The following is a 13,757-nucleotide window of genomic DNA, read 5'->3' as shown; positions in this document are numbered from 1 at the left end:
TGGGTACCGAAAGCCGCGAGCCAGGCTAGTCCGCTCTCCGCGACCTTCTGCCTGCGCGCCGCTGTCCCTGCAGCCCTGCAGCGCCCTTCTGTCCTGAGGAGTGGCTCCTGACACCCACCGGGAAACTGAGGCGCGCGGGGGACCAATACCGACGCGATACCTGGTGGTCCCCCATGACACTGATCTGAGCGCGGGGGCACCCTCGGAGCACAGGAAGTTTTTCAGGGAGTCACGGTGTTAGCCCAAACATCTCTCTCAGGCCCCACAGGGCCTTCCTGTCCCACTCCCAATCCAGGCTGTGCCTTGAGTCAGACAGGACCCTACCACTCCCTCCTCGCACCGAGACGGGACAATCTTGCAGCCGTTCCTGCTGTCCCTTCTGGAGGCCAGCAGCCAGGCAGCAGGGAAGGAGCCCAGAATTCTGGCCTCCAGCCTGAAGATTTCCAGGGTGTTTCCACCTATAGAAATAAGATACTGTGTTGGGGTGCCTGGGTGGCTCAGTCGGTTAAGCCTCTGCTTTTGGCTCAGGTCATGATCTCAGGGTCCTGGGATGGAGACCCACATCCGGCTCCTTGCTCAGCGGGGAGCCTGCTTCTCCCTCTCTCTCTCTGCCTGCCTCTCTGCCTACTTGTGATCTTAAATAAATAAAATAAATAAAATCTTAAAAAAAAAAAAAGATACAGTGAGGTCTTTGGATATGAACTCAAGGGTGACCTAGGCAGGGCTAGACAGGAAGCATTCAGCTGGAGAATAAAAATAGAACATAAAATAGGAATGTGTCTGCGAAAATTGGTTTCAGCCGGAATACCACCCTGCCCCTAACTCCTAGCGGCACTCAGGTCCCCTGTGCAAAGTCAGAGAAGCGGCACGACAGCTCCACCAAACAGAACGGGGCCCAGATAATGGGCTTGGCTGTTCCCCGCCCTGGAATCAAGCATGAAGCCGGTAAGCAGTGTTGTAAAACCCGTTGACACCGGGCGGACAGGGGGCAGAGGTCTGGTGGCAGAGATGCGGACAACAAGAAGCAGAGGACAGGAGGAAACGGGATAGAGGGAAGAAGGAAGGGGACGGAAGGAGCCGGCGCTAGATTAGGTGTGGTACAGGGAGGTCGAACACCGAAGGAAGAGCACAGCCAACAGCGCTAACTTAATCCTGAATTTGACCCTCACAGTGCCGAGATGTCCGTTCCTTTCATTCTTCCAAGTCAGTGAGGTGGGCATGATCCGTCTGGGAAGGGAGACGCTATGTCCTGGTTTACCTGGAACGATCCCAGGAGACACCTGCTGTCCCAGCATGTATGAGGGACCAGTTCTGTGGTCAGTAACACCCAGCGGACAGGAGGCCTGAAAGCCAGCAGGTGACGGGGTAGAAAACAAACAGAGTAATCAGCCGATACCCCCAGGAAGACAGCCACTTGTTTCTCGGGTACTAAAGGGAAGGGTAAAGTCGAAATACAAATGAAACAAGAAAGCCGCTGCCATTACGCGATGCCAGCTGGGAGGGGGACATGGACAGTACTGGAGGAACGGAAAGGGGCATCTCCGGGCCTCCAGTGGGGCTACCCAGACTTCAGTAGTGTGGGACATCTCTCTATTTCCAGCAGCAAGAAGTCGAGGAATAAGCTCGTTTCACACGTCCCTCTGGAGACATTGTGTTTGTGCCTCGTCGGGGGCCACGCTTGTTGGGGCTGGAACTCTCAGAGACACAAGAACAGCATGCCCTCCTGGTGGTGTGGCCATTATTCATGGGGTGCCGACAAGCAGCTGGGAGCAGGGCCAGTCCTGACATAGTCTTTGCCTTGTTCCAGTTACTTCCTGTGAATTCCAGCCATATATCCCTGTTCAGGGGCCAGGGTGGCAACGGGAACACTCTTACCAGTGTTCCTTACTTGCTCCTGGGGGCGAGCTGGGCAATCTCTGCTTCCTGCAGCTTGGGAGAGTGACAAAGAGGATGTTATGGCTCGGATACTCCTTTCACTCACCTACACAAGGTCTCCACTCTTACTCACCTTCCTGTTATCTGGCACCCCATATATATATCCCCTAACCCTGTAGGGTGTGGACAGTTGTATCCAAAGGAAATAAGGAGGGAAGGGAGGAGTGACTGGATCTAAAACTAAAGCCCTATCATTTGTCAAAAATGCTTGCTATGGTTTAGTATCAGACACTTGGAGGACAGGAGCTGTGGTTAATGGCCTTTCTGCCCGTCCAATGCCAGCTCCTACTGCGAGGTAGGAGTTCCTAGTTCCTGCTGGTTCACTGATCACCCACAGGACTTTCTGGGTAGCCAGTGATCTGTATAGATCCTTTTAGATATGGTAACAGTGTTCCCCTTATTTTTCTCCAAGGGATTCAGGGACCCAAATGGCCAGAGAAAGTGCCATGAGAATAAGCCATTGAGCAACAGAACTTCAATGAATGGGGTAGGAGTTGGGATATTAGAGGAAATAGAGATTATTCAAGCTTTTAGAGATTCAATTTCATGTTAGGCTTTTTAATTAAGATGCTGAGTGTTGTAGTGAGAAGAACACGGGCATTGAGACAGAGCCAATCCCGACTCAGGTACTGCTACTTCTCGGCATCTCAGTTCCTTCATCTGTAAAAGGTGGGTAATAACATCTGCCCTTGCACGGTGGCTATAAGAATGAAAAATTATGCATATAAAAAGTGCCTGCCAGGAGCTTCTGGGTGCCTCAGTCGGTTAAGAGCCTGACTCTTGGGTTCGACTCTTGGGTTCAGCTCAGGTCGTGATCTCAGGGTCATGAGATCTGGCCATCCCCCGCCCTGTCCCATCGGGCTCTACACTGGGCATGGAGTCTGCCTGACATTCTGTCTCCCTCTCCCTCTGCCTCTTCCACTCATGCTCTTTCTCTAAAATAAACAAACCTTTAAAAAAAAAAAGTGCCTGGCCATGTTAAGTACGCTTGGTAAGTGGAGCAATTATCATATGTGTATCAGATCTTTACTACAATGGATAGATACCAATGACAACAATGATAACACAATATAGGGGTCAAGATCAGAGTCCTTATGAGTATAGCAGAATAGTTGGCTTTTCCTTGCCAGTGAGTATAGCAGAATAGGTGTGACTTGTTATCCTGCATGTGTGCATGTGTATGTGTGTGACCGTGTATGTATGTGGGTACCTATGTATATATGACTTTACTCACTGAAGTCATTATAAACATCATGATAACACATGTTAATAATTTGGGGTTGACAAGGATGGATTTATGGGCTGACAAAAGTGTCATAAAAAATGAAAGAAACTATTATTATCTCAAATATGTCAGATGCTGTCATTTCACTAAGAATTGCTATTAAATTGCTTCCAGCCAACACAGTCAAAAGATAGATAAGCAAAGTCACCATGTGTCCCAAAAGATTTTGCTTCAATGAAAGACAAAGAAAGTCCCAGTCTTGATATAACTGGTCAAAAGTAAGGGCTTCAATCTTTTCGAGGAAGGACTGATGGTTCATACTAGCCTGGAGAAGGGGCTTTGGAGACTTCTATCAGCCAAGTGAGGAGGCAGTCCTGCTCTCAAACCACCAACCAGCGATGGCAGCAAATATTTATGAGGATAACCTGAGAGCAGATTGGGGAAGTGGTTAAATTATTAGTCTCCTGAAGTCATTTTGTTGGTGGTGGGCAGAACTGAAAAAGAAGATATCGTAATGAAAAAAGTGCCATAACCTCAGGCAGCCTCCTAAGCTGAGGACAATTTTCAGTTGCTCTAGCAGCTGAAAGTAACAATTCATTCATCTGTTCATTTCATACATGCCTGTTAAGTGTTGGGTCCAACACTTAACAGGTCCAACACCAGGAGCTAGGGATACATCCATAAACATGATAGGTGCTGGCCCAAACCTCAGAGAACGTACAGTGGAGTGGGACAGCGACACACAGACACAATTCCACCCCAAAGAGCTCCAATAGAATAAATGAATTCAAGCAAGAAATAGTTTGTAGAATTATGTTCATTCTGCTACGGTGGCACTGAGAAGGGATCAGATAACTGGGCAAGTCTTGGAAGGCTTCGTAGCAGGTAACAGAAGCAGAACTGAAGGATATAGCTCAGCGCCTGCCAAGTAGAGGACACAGGGGCAGCAGAGGGCACACGCCCTAGTGTGTGCTCAGCAAGGAACCGGAAAAAGCAAGGTGTATTTAACAAGTGGTGTGTGCGCCTCACAAGCGATGCGAGCGCATGCCCAAAGTGTGGAGTTGCAGAGATAGGACTCTTATCACTGGTTGTAAGACACTGAGGAGCCTTCAAAAGTCCACGTTAAGGGCTTGGGATTATGCTTTGGACAGGATATGATGAGTGGGTTTTATGATTGTTTGTTTTGGGGGCTGGGGGCAAAGGGAGACAGAGAGAGAGAAAGAGGTCTAAGCAGGATCCAAGCTCAGTGCAGAGCCTCCTGCAGGGCCCGATCTCACGACCCTGAGATCACGACCTGAGCTGAACTCAAGAGCTGGATGCCTAATGGACTGAGCTACCCCAGTGCCCCAAAGAGGAGGTTTTTTTGTTTGTTTTGTTTTGTTTTTATAAAGATTTTATTTATTTATTTGACAGACAGAGATCACAAGTAGGCAGAGATGCAGAGAGAGAGAGGAGGAAGCAGGCTCCCTGCTGAGCAGAGAACCTGATGCAGGGCTTGATCCCAGGACCCTGGGATCATGACCTGAGCCGAAGGCAGAGGCTTTAACCCCCCGGAGCCACCCAGGCACCCCAAGAGAAGGATTTTAAGAAGGGCTGAGACATGATCAGATTAATGTTCTTAGAGGAGAAATGGCCATTTAAAAGTCCTTTGTCAGATTTCTGGTTCTGGATCAAGATGGAATAGACCCACATCTCCTAGTATTTAGTGTTCTCACTGAGTACTAAAAATCCTAGAGATATATGTGTATATTACATATATTACATAAATATATACATAACAATATAAGAAGACTCTGAACAAGTAGAAGGAAAAGGGCAGATGAGTTAGGAAAAGATTTGAGGAAAGACACAGTAGTGATTTGTCTGGGTTCACTTTTTCCTATATCTATCCGTATTAGATGCTGGAAGAGCCAACAGCACAGACCAAAAAAAGGGGGGGGGGGTGGGGAGAGAAAGAAAGAAGGAGGAGAGGAGGAGAGAGGGAGGAGGAAGAGAACAAAAAGCTGACACACTCCCACCAAACACCGCAGAAAACACTGCAGCCCTCCCCACACTCCTATCAGCCAAGGCAAAGTGGGGAGCCTCAACTTCCATTTGGGACTGGCTATAACGAGGAATCCCCCCAGCACCCCCCCGTCAGGGTGGTGTAAGAAAACCACAAAGTGGGAAGCCAGAACTTTCACCAGCTCCCGGTGGTGATGAGCACCTCGCCCCCAACACCGTCTTGTCTGTGGAGGACACGTGGGGAGCAGTAAGGAGGCACCCTCCCTACCCCATGCGGGGTGATGTCCGTGGAGCCCAGTAGGGAGCCGGAGCTCGCACTATCTGAGCAGTACTGAGGTGTCTTTCCCCACCCATCCCCTAAGGGTATCAGTGGAGGCCTTGTAGAAAACCTGGGTTTCTACCACCCACATGGCAGAGAGGAATAAAAACACGATCCAACTACACGCTATTATTTTCTTAAGAAACTTCACTTCCCATGCAATCCATTAGTAACATTCCAGCCATTTCTCTCAGATAAATGAACATTTCTGTCCATACAAACCTGTACACAAATGTCCATAGCTGCCTTATCTGTAATAGCAAAATACTAGAAACAACCAGATTGTCCCTCAAGGAATGAATGGTTCAACCAAGTGTGGGATGTCCATACCAGGGAGTACAGCTCAGCAGTAAAAAGGAACAAATTATTGATACACAGAACTTGGATGGATCCCAGCAGCATTAAGTGAAGAGGGGAAAAAAAATCTCAAATGACCACTTACTGTCTGATTCCATTTATATAATGTCCTCAAAATGACAAGATTATGGAGATGGAAAACGAATTAGTGGCGGCCGGGGGAGAGAGTTGGCAGTAGAGGGGAGAGGTACAGGTGTGACTCTAGAGAAGTAATAGGAGATATGTGTAGTGATGGAATCATTGTGAAGCCTGAGTGTGGTGGTATTTGCCCAAATCAGCGTGTGGGAATGGCACACACAGAACTACACTACATGCTGCACCGATGTCAATTTTCTGGTTTTGATATTATACCATAGTTACATAAAATAGAACCATTGTGGGAAACTGGATAAAGCCTACACAGGACGTATCTGAACTACTTTTGCAACTTCCTACATATCTATAATTATTTCATAAGAAGTTTTATAAAAAGCAAAAAAAAAAAAAAGAGGCAGTTTTTCATCAACTTTTAAGTTCCTTCTAGTAGGTCTCAGCTTGCTAATTCTAGAAACAGGAGATGGTAGAAATAGGAAATTTACCTTGTAAATATAAATCTTTTCTTTCGAGAACACGCTATGGAGTGGCAGGATCAGCTCTCCGTGTTAACTCAGACTAATGTCAGGCAAGATTTCTGGACTCTTCCTTAGATTCCAACTTCTTAGTTCTTATCTCACGCTTGCCTTTGCACCACTGGTTGGCCGGAAGAGAATGCTTCTCCCCATTCCTCAGACAAGGAGATTTACGCTTATAGAGAACTGGCATGCCCGATTCACGCAGCGATGGTGGTGGAAAAATGAGCTACCATCTCTCCCCAAGGACCGCTCCAGATGTAGAACCAGATTCCCCCCTAGCACCTGGGGAAAGTACGGGAAAGTCTCCCCACTTAACACTGCTGATCTCTTAGCTCTACAACTGGGAACACATTTTCATTGTAACGCTGTGAAGCAAGAGGAATGAAACAGGGAGAACAGGTTGGACAAATAAAAAGTGGAAATTTGGTTCAGAAGCATGTGACTTCAAAGAACCATGGTACTTTGCACAGGCAAGGACAGGGAAGGTCTTCAAGGGAAGGTTTCCTAGCAAGATTTCAAAAGGCCTGAGTAAATAAACCAGTGCCACACAGTAAAGACTGGAGATATTCCTGCTACTCCTAGATGTCTGTGGCAGCCACGGCAAGCCCCAATACTGGAAAAACTCCCTTTGACCCAGCAATACCTTCACCCTAGAATTTCTCCACAAAACTCTTGAGTACTGGCCTCAGATCTCCAGCTCCTAAGTTCTTACTGCGCGCCTTACACAATGCATGACACAGGCTGCGAGATGCAGGAATCAGGTCCAGACGAAAATTCCAGGGATAGAGTCCTAATCCTAGACCTACCTTCTGAGAAATTTCGTATTCTTAGTCCCAAAACTTTTCTTCTCTAGAATCAGTATCATCTTTGTGTTCACTGCATGCCAAGGTAGGCGCTCATCATTTCTATTTACTGAGCACTGTTTCTCAACCTTGTTTTCCCCTTCCTAACAATGAACTTGGGACAGGTTCCTTAGTTTATAAATGAAGCAGCTTCAGCCAGAGAGAGGGGGATATTCGCAGGCTTCTTGGAAAAAACAAAAAAACAAAAACCCCCAGAAAATTCACTGGTTTCTTTCAAGTCTTTGTATTGCTTTATCAGGTTCTTCAAGTCTTATCAAGTCCTTGTCTATTTATTGCACCAAATTAAGCTTAAGATACATACTCACAAATCTCAAAATTAAAAAATCTAATCAGGTTGAAAACAGATTAACCAACAGTCCAGTAGTAATTAACAAGTATTTTATTTATTTATTTAAAAGATTTTATTTACTTGAGAGAGAGAGCATGAGAGAGAGAGAGCATGCACGAAGAGGGGAAAGGGTCAGAGAGAGAAGCAGGCTCCCCACCAGGGAGCCTGATGTGGGACTTGATCCTAGGACTCCAGGGTCATGACCTGAGCCGCAGGCAGTTGCTTAATTAACTGAGCCATCCAGGCACCCCAATTAACAAATATTTTAAAAGTCAAACTGAGATTCCTCTGAAAAACTTCCAGCAAAGCAAATTTAAGGAGACTGTATGGCAAACTAACACTCTTGCTGCATCTATATAAATAATCAGATCCAATATAACAAGACCAACCCTAGGTTTGTGATCAAGACTAGTCTTTGAGACTAGTAAATAAACCAGTGCCACACAGTAAAGACTGGAGATATTCCTGCTTTGAGACTAGTCTTGACCAAAACAAGGGAAGTGGTAGAAAACATATTATCCACGGTCTAGAAAACTGCCCTCCAGGGTATCTGGTTGTAGCCTCTAGTTGATCTAATTTATAATTCTACAAATCATAAATAACTATGAAAGAGACAAGTTCTGCCTCTATTTGAACTTTCAGTTCAACATTCCTTTATCCATAGGAGTATTTTTTTCTTTTACTTTTTCTTAGAACCAGTTAAAACATCTGCTTATTCCCTCATGGATTAAAGCCTTTAACACATGTTCATTTTAGTATCAACATATGCTCTTTTAATATCTGCCTGACAGTCATGATTAACCATTTTTGAAAATGACCTTTTAACATATATAAATAATTATCATTTAAGGCAGAAAAAATATGTGCTACCCAGAGTTACAGGCAGTATACTGTGATTGGGCAGGAGGAGTAATTGCTTCGGATTGAGAGAAATCAAAATATCTTTTCATAGAGCAGGTGGCACTAGTACTTTGCCTTAAGTGTAAATAGAATTTTAAGACAGAATAGGAAGGGCATTTCAAATGACCAATAAAGGACATAGGGTTAACTACGGTTAATCCTAAGGGACTCTCCTAACCCTAACAGTGTTAGCCAGCATCCAGCATCCTGGACTCCCAAGGAGTCAACCTATGAGATTCATGTAGGGTCAACACCCAATTTGGAACCAATCCCCCTACATACCGGTTGAATACAGTGAATCTCTCTATGCATCATTCTACCTCACAAGACCTATTATCTCAACTGCTCAGCTGAGAAAGGGCTCCTAGCAAGCACAGGAACACGACGCCTGATGGTAACTAGGATAATTGACTCATTAATTCAAAGCAACGTGTCTTGAAATTAACATTACAGCCTTCTTCCTGCATACCATATAGCAGAACTCTACGGTGGCCTAAACAAATTCTCTAACTCCTACCGCCTCAGTAGGTCAGATATGTAGTCATATGGATCTAGTTGCATTTTATTTCCAGAGTCAAACTAAGTTTCATTAATAGTTGTTACTATACATTTCCATATTGCCAATAGACAAGAGGAAAATGTAGGTAAGGAGTTCAGAAAATGTAATCGGTTGAAAGCTGTACATTTAGAGGAGTATTAACTAGGTCTCCAGGTATCATTGTTTACCTGGGTCAGATGACATTCCTTCACGAATGAATTTTCCAGCCTGAGCCACTGTATGGAAGTCCATACTTGCTCTACAGCCTTACTGTTCCTAATGACAGAAACCGCAGGGTAGGCCACTACATGTCACTCTTCTAGACTAACAAGAAGTACCGCCCCATTCTTCAGAGACCCATGTTGAGCTAACCGACTGATTTCTATCATGTTGCCTCATGCTCCAATCCTGCTCTGCTTCAAACACTTTGCCCTTGATCTTCCATTGTTAATCTTAGTCTCAGTTCTGTTCTTTGCCTTATGTCTCTGTGGTACCCTCTCCCTGTCTCAGCTGTGCTTCTGGTTCCCCTTCATCTATGATCCCTGGCCCAAGTTACTGGTAAGGTAGGAACAACAAAGTTATCTTATGGGAAAGAAGACTTCGTGACTCTGAACCCTAAAAAGCTATATGACAGTCAGGTTTTACGTGTTGAACATTAAGTACTAATGACTGATAGAAAAAAGATGGATTGGTTGGCTCTATGGCAACTGCTTTAAGCTCCTTAGAAGAAAAACCACAGTGCCTACCTAGGAAAGCAGGTTAAGGCATGTCCCTCCTCCAGGTGAACCATTCTGTTGGATGAGGGTACCTACAGTTCTGAGCAGGAAGGATTTTAATGTAGGTATCATCTCACCTCTGGTTGAGCAATTCAGAAGGTGTGCTAATTTGCAATTTAAATGACACACCCATCCATTTGGCAATAAGGCAAACTCTTTTCTTGATTCTCCAACTTAAAAAAAAAATCTGGTTTTAGTGGTATAAAAGCTCAATGTAAGATGGAACAATGAATAAGATCAAATAATTTGATTTTGATCAAATTTGTATCAAATTTGATGCAAATCAAATATAAATGTCATAATAACCTAGGCATGTAGGAACCTTTTTCTCTTAGGCATTAAAAGGTCAAATTGGATGTCCCTATGTTCCTATACCTACCTAGCTTACTCCCAGCTAAAGTGTCTGAAGCATCAGGATTCCACAGAAAGCCAATGTGAGCAGAGCAGACCTTGCCTCTTAATGTTCTTTTTTTTTTTTTTTTTTTAAAGATTTTATTTATTTATTTGACAGACAGAGATCACATGTAGGCAGAGAGGAAGGCAGAGAGAGAGGGGGAAGCAGGCTCCCGCTTAGCAGAGAGTCCAATACGGGGCTCGATCCCAGGACCCTGGGATCATGACCTGAGCCGAAGGCAGAGGGTTTAACCCACTGAGCCACCCAGGCGCCCCAATTCTTAACATGTTCTTAACATGTGCCAAGCACTATGTTATTTATCTACACGCTACCTCACTGCATTCTCACGACAACTCTAGGAAGCAAGCACTATTATTATTCCCATTTTGTAGATGATGAAACTATGGCACAGAGAGTTTAAGTAACTTGCTTAAGGCCACACAGCTGGTATGTGGAAGAACCGGGATCTAAACTGTGACTTCGATCTCAACCACTGTATGAACTGTCCTATAGCAGCAGGGCCTCTAAAGACAGAGCAAGAAAGAGCTTTGACAACAATGAGCAATTTTTCAACCTCCAGAAGTCTCTATTCAGAGGGAAGATAAGAATTATAAGTGATTTTTCCCATCCATAAATTGAGTTCCATAAACACTCTCTTACTCCCATCTCTCCCTAAGATTTCAAAGCTTCTTTCACAATTACCATTTCGTGATTCTTGTCATTTGTGCTCTCATGTTCTCCATGATCTTTCATCCTTCATATTCCAAAGTTTTATATGCCTGGGAATTCACCTGATTATAAAACCAGGTGACTGGGAGCCTATCTGATTAGTTAAGATGTGAGCTATGTTAAGGGGACTACCATACAGACCTGGCTTGTGGGAATGGACTTAATTTCTACTTAATCACTCCTTCCTATAGAAAGGCCACAGAACGCTGCAGCCTCTAGGTTCTAATAGTAATGGATAATAACTACTATGTCACAAGTCCCACAGCTGAGGGGTACTACTTTCATACCTAAACCTTCTATTATTTAGGGGGGAAGGCAGTGAGGAGGACACTTACAATGCTAACAAGGTTATGTCAGGCCCGAGGTTTCTAAAATAAATTGTCGTTAAGAAAATTCAGATGTATTAAAAAATAGACCAAACAGCACAACGAGACCAGGACATGCCCATTATCTGGATTCACTAGTCATGAACTCTTGCTACACTTACTCCATCTCGCTCTCTTGTTGTCTCATTTTGTTGAATTATTTCAAAGTAAATCTCAAATATTTTATTTCATCCCTAGATTCTCCAGTATCTATACCTGTATAGATATTTTCTTATATAACTATAATACCATCATCCTACTTACCAAAATGAGTAACTTAGACTCTTCAAATTCTCTTGATTGGTACAAAGACATTTTTTTTTTTTCACATCAGGATCCAAACAAGGTCCATACATTATATTTGGTGGTTATCTTTAGAAGTCTATCTTATTTGGAAATCTAGAGCTACCTCTCCATTTTTAAAAATTTATTCCATTAACTCATTAAAGGAATTGTCAGTTTACTTCTGAACGACTCATCCTCCAGATTTCTGCTTCGTGATAGTATAATTTTTTCCCCCTCTATTTCCTATAAAGGAATCCTCATTCCTTTTCTCTTTACATATTGTCTTTACTTAAACCAAAAAACACAGAAAATGATTTGAGTGGCTATCTTCTCAGTTATCCCCAGTATGGAACACAGTACCCTCCTAAGTGAACGGGATAAGTTTCTTATATACGGTGGATTCCTTAGGGCAGATGAAAAAGGCTTCAAGTCTTGATTACATTCAGTTTCGAATTTTGGGGGGCAAAAACACTTTACAGAAGGTGATGTATGCTCCATACTACATCACACCAGGAGGCACAATATCTGCTTCTCGCACTTTCAGTGATGTGAGGGTGAACTGGTGGGTTCAGATGATGAAAATGTTTACTAGTTTCACCCATTAATGACTGCTGTAGATTTCTGGTGTTTGGGGGTAGGAGGGTGGCAAAGAACCTGAGCCAAGAATTAAATGACAACTTCTACCAAGGGTGATCTCATCTTGGGGCCCCAAAGGGATGATGCCTCATGTGGTATAGTATCAAACGGCCTTACTCAAAAGGAATCCATTAGACTTCGCCTTGGCATATCCCTCTAGTAGTGATCAGTAATACTGAGAGCAAGACCACAAATGGACCATTTCTTTCCACCTTAAGACTGGTTTAAAAATCTAAGTTAAAAAAAAAAAATTAAAATAAAAACCTAAAGTCAACATATTCAAAGCCTTTTGCCTAACAGAATGGGCCTAGCATGCCAGAAGAACATTTGTTTTCTCTTTTCTGTAATATTTCCAATGTCTCAAATCTTTTTTTCTGAGAAACATGGAAAAACGTCCAAGACAGGACACAAAGCACATTGTGCTCACTATGCCTAAAGGGAAATTAAAAGAAATATTTTGCCTCCAAAAACATAATCTAAGTAAGCATAGTAAAGTAATACCAGATACCTCCTTTATCGCACTTTAAAAGGTTACAAGATACAAGTAAGAGCAGCAGTTTCTAGCCTCTGAGCCCAGTGGGTAGTCAATAAAGTTGTGGACAATCTCCTTCCTGTCATCATAAAAGGGCTAAATAGATAGGGCGAGGCCTAGACAATTAAGTAGTATACTAGAGCAATATACCAGAACAATGCAAGGGGGAGGACACAGAGTTTACTAAACCAAAGCAACTGAAGCAAGCTATTTTGGTAAGACACCTAGGAAAATATATTACCCACCCACTTTCTTTTTGCAGGAAAACTAGTACATGAATATCCTCCGCTACTACCATAATCCTGGAATGGCCTCTTAATCATACACGGGTTCCGGCTCTTGGCGTGTTATGGGTGTGTAACCGAGAAAAGTATCCTTCTGGGGAACAACACGGCTGAGCTTCCCTGGGATTGTGCCCCTCTTGCTGGACACACACCCATACTTTCTTACGTCCTCCTGTTCTGCCCTCTCTTCCACTGGGACCTATTGAACCTGCATCTACTTTGACAAGATCAGTGATGCAGTGAGAGCAGAGCTGAGTGAACTCGTCCCACCCTGCCCTCACCATCCACAGGTAAAACCTACCACTAGTGCAAGCTCAGCAAATGAAATGGAAATCTTGAGGGAGGTCAAAAGTATAAAACATAATTAAAAAATTCATACACTGTTAGCGCTACAGGGGAGATTAAAGGTTACTTACTATAACCCTCTTATTTTATAAAACAGAATACTGTAGCCCAGAGAAATTGTTTTTGCCAGATTACAGTAGCAATAAGAAAATAAAATACAAAGTAAAATGATGTCTAGAGACCTTTGGAGTAAAGGTCAAAAACATTAGGTAAAACTATGAATCATGTAGAAATACTTGGAATTTTTTAAGGACAAATCTGTTTGTTCATCTAACAAACATTTACTGAGAGCCTTTTATGTACCAGGGATAGTCTTGAGAACTAGGGATGC

Source organism: Mustela erminea, chromosome 9 (genome assembly GCF_009829155.1).
Source record: "Mustela erminea isolate mMusErm1 chromosome 9, mMusErm1.Pri, whole genome shotgun sequence".
Lineage (NCBI taxonomy): Eukaryota > Metazoa > Chordata > Mammalia > Carnivora > Mustelidae > Mustela > Mustela erminea.
The sequence above is the reverse complement of the archived record's forward strand: the minus strand, read 5'-3'. Positions refer to the sequence as shown.